This window comes from Pinus tabuliformis, chromosome 1_1 (genome assembly GCF_031772625.1).
Source record: "Pinus tabuliformis cultivar Carrire ecotype Pingquan chromosome 1_1, CPIR1, whole genome shotgun sequence".
Classification (NCBI taxonomy): Eukaryota; Viridiplantae; Streptophyta; class Pinopsida; order Pinales; family Pinaceae; genus Pinus; species Pinus tabuliformis.
The window spans coordinates 891952431-891956652 of record NC_142297.1 but is presented as its reverse complement, the minus strand read 5'-3'; the positions used below and the strand labels follow the sequence as shown (position 1 = coordinate 891956652).

General features: G+C 30.1%; 1 pseudogene; it reads left to right on the top strand.

The window, feature by feature from the left end:
- Positions 1 to 3092: 3092 nt before the first annotated feature.
- On the top strand, positions 3093 to 3935 carry LOC149217267 (nucleoside diphosphate kinase-like; annotated as a pseudogene).
- Positions 3936 to 4222: the final 287 nt, after the last annotated feature.

Sequence of the window (4222 nt, the reverse complement as noted above, 5' to 3'; positions counted from 1 at the left end):
TCTATCTTATACTCACACTATATTTAATTTTCTAAATATGTGTCACACTACCAACCTTTTTTACCCTTTATATGTGTCACACTACAAACCTTCTTGATCTTTTAATTCAACATTGAAACTATAATAATATGGGAACACTTCTCTCACTTCTTTTTAAGCATAGAAGTAAAATATTCAAATATTCTATTTAATCTCTTACAATCTTAAAACTCCATAAAACATATAAATTTTACTAGATATTATTATCATAAATATAAAAAAATAATTCTTAAAATCAAAATATAAATTACAAACTATAATTAATTATTTAATATTTACTTTACCACAAATAAATAACACAGGTATATAAATACAATTTTATTAATAAATAAATATTTTATTATAAATTTATATATTATTTTATATGGGAAAAATTTATTAAATTTTATTTTAAAATTATTTTAATAATTATAAATAATTTATAAAATGTATAATAATTAATTATAAAATATATTGCAAAGTATTTTTTTTAAATGTAAATTTCATCACCTTAAAATCCTTTGAATTTAATTACCCACTAAAGAAATTCATCAACGTAAAATATTTTCAATTCAACAACCCAAAAAATAATAAATAAAATAAAATATAAAAAAATAAAAAATAAAATAAAATAAATAAATAAATATTGATGATGATTAACTTCCACTGATACCAATGTGGTTTATCGGACTTCAAGAAAAGAGAGTCTAAGTGCTATTCTTCAAACTCTTGTTTCTATGATCAAGGAGTAGGGAAAGAAGCATTCCAAGGTCCCTATTAATAAGTCAAGAAAATTGGAGGTGTGGTTGAATTGGAGGTGTGGTTGATGATAGGGAATTGAGAGTGAATGTGGGAAAGAGTCGAACACTCTAAAAGGAAGTGCTTTTCATTGTCCACCTTCTTAGTAGCATAAAGATCGCAAATTCTATCACCTTCTTAGTTTCTTTCTTCAATTTGAAAATAAAAATAAAAATTTGGAATTTCTATTAATTTTTTTCTTTCTTAATATTTAGTAGAACATATTTAATTGTCATTATCATTATATATTTTATATATTAAATTTATGTAAAAAAATATATAGAATTCACGATTTTTTTTTTCAATCAAACTTTATTTAAAAATAAATTGAATGTGAAAGCATTTATAAATAATATAAATATTATTGTTTTAAATTAAATTTTAATTTCTGAGCTAAGTATCGTGATCATATTTTAAAGTTTTTTTTACAGCTTGAGTCTATTTAATAATAAGTGAGAGGTTTAAATGTAGAGTGAAATAGAGTATATACACCTTCATAAACTTTAACAATAAACCATTACATAAAAACGTATCTAGTATCCTCCAACAAAAAATCTTAAACATTAATTGGTGCCTTATTTAATCACGACTTTCAGTATTGTTTCAAACTATCTATAATAGAAAGTAACACCAAATTTTTTATAAAGATTGATGTGACCTATTAAATAATTTATTTATCACTAAGAACTCCCATCCCTATCAACTTTGAAACTCACACTTAATAAAGATTAAATTGTTTCTTAGAAAAACAAAACCCTTCTAATATTTTATTAATATTAATATTATAGAATTAAAACATGTGAAAAGAATACACGCTGCAGCCTTGTACTTCATTTAACGAAACATTTAAAAAAAACACCCACATGTTTAATAAGAGAAGTCTGTTCCACTAAATAACGGAAAAAATTCTTCATTAATATAATTAAAAGATAATATTACGCTCTAATCACATGGAGTGCTTAAGTTTTTACCACTTAAATGTATTTAAACTATCAATTGCACCTAAACCACCAATAGAGTTCATTGTTTTGGGTCATGTTCAAGGTTTTTGGATAATTTAGCTTAAATAATAATTATTTAAATTCTTTAAATCCAAAAGAAATAATAAGTTTATGAAAGAATCTTTAAAACCCAAAGGTGTAATGAAAATATAAAATAAATTTCTCAACTCAAAGATGTACTATATATATTATAAATAGTTATTTCTCAACCCAAAGGTGCAAGAGTGTTGCTCATATATAACTTTACATTTGCATATTAAGATCACTACCCACTATGTTACAATCGATGTCTAGAGTTCCATTGTTATTCATCAATTTAATGGTTGCTTTGATGGTTGAAATAACATCGTATGTTATAAATATGCTATGAAAATGATAATTTCTTGGACGCATTTTTAAACCTAAATACAACTCAAGACGCATGTTATATTTCAATTTTTTATCATTTTTCCTTGGCATCACATTTGGATGGTTCTCATTGCTACTTTGTATGATCACATAATACACTTGGAATCACAAAATTCTATCCTACATTTGGCATCATATAGTTCTATTATAATGGTTCCTGGATGTTGAAGTGGTTGGATTATCTCATGTAATTGCACTGACAACTCTGAGTATTGTTATTTCTTGAGTTAGTCTAAATCTTGACAATGTTATATTTGTTATGGTAACACTTTGTATCCTGGTCTTTTAATGCTTATTATTGGATCGATGCAAATCTTGGCATTATAATCTTGTTAACTAGATCTATGGGTGAAGTTTAGAGTTTTATCCATGATCTATTTGTTAAGCAAGCCATATAATTGGAAAATTTGTGGTCAACGTCAACTGCCAAAAACATAAGGGAAGTGAGAGAAGTTAGCTGTCAATGGTGAAATGCAACTATCATTGAAAATAGAAGCTAGCTTGTGCTCCACTCTTGGTTTAATCATTCCAAAACCCACCATAAAACAACCTTGGCATAATATGCATTTTCCACATTGTACTACAAAGTGACGCATTTTTTTATTTTTTATAGACTACCTGCGTTAGACACATAAGGGAATGACGCCATGTGGCAACTCCCCTTCTATAGGTGTCATTTCATTCTAATTTCCCACAAAATTTGTCAGAGTCGTGGATTAATTCATAAAATTATGCTAGTGAGTGTTGTTAGGTATGATTCTAACTGCGCATCAAGGTAGGTAGCATTATAATTGCACATCATTGTATCCTTGTTCGTGTCAAGAAACGTAGTATTTGCTTGTTGTTTGAACTCTTGAAAAATTCATTATGAAGCAGACCTTCATCATGATTAAGCCTGACAGCATGCAACGTGGATTGGTGGGAGAAATTATATCTAGGTTTGAGAAGAAGGGATTTATTTTGAAAAGTCTGAAGATGGTGGTTGTAGAGAGATCATTTTCAAAGAAACACTACAAAGATTTTTCTTCAAAGCCCTTTCTTCCTGGATTGCAAGAGTACACAATTTCCAACCCTATTCATGAGGCACAATACTTGCTAAGGTTTTGCAAATGGGGTAGCAAGCTAAGTGGGCTTGATTGTGGGGAAAAACTCCACAGTTAAGCGCGCTTGAGCCAGAGGAGTTCTGGGATGGGTGACCTCCTGGGAAGTCCTGGTTACCGGGTGCAAGCCCCGGAAGTGATGATTGATGCTATGTGATTCGTTCTCCACATTTCACTAGTTTCAATCCCACTTCTTCACCCCTGTGAGCATCACCCGATGCAATGAGTGCTAAGTGAACTATTCAAAAATCATGAGAAATTAGTTAGTTACGACTACCTCTCATGGAAATGGTCATACGTTTGAATGACTTACTTAACGCAGTTGAATCCCAAAAATGATATCTAATATAATGCACTGCGTAAATCCCCCATACTTAAACCCTATTCTAGTTGTGGTCTAAGAGGGGAAAGGTGTTGTTGCAACTAGTAGGAAAATTATCGGAGCTACAAATCCTGTAGCACTTGAACTAAAAATATTAGAGGTGAATTTGCTGTAGAGGTTGAAAGGAACGTTATCCATGGTAGTGACACAATTGAGAGCGCAAAGGAGGAAATAACACTTTGGTTTCTTGAAGGTGTGGTGGACTGGAAAAGTAGTTTGCATTCTTAGGTTAATGAGATATTAACAATGAAATTCCTGAGTCCAACAAGTTTGACTAAGTTTTTGGATTATGTCATTTCCAAGCAGAGTCGTTTTTTCCAAGGAGTGCTGGTTCATCGTTGTCTCTTCCTCCGAGACTTGAACCTTATACGAGGTGAAGGTGATATACAAGGTGAAGAGGTTGGCGACTCGGACCCTTTCCACCTGTCAATTTTTAACTCGTCAAAGGACAACAAAAAGATCATGACAAGCAACTCATGTTTGCATTGGGTTTATGATATGGATAATTTGTGTTG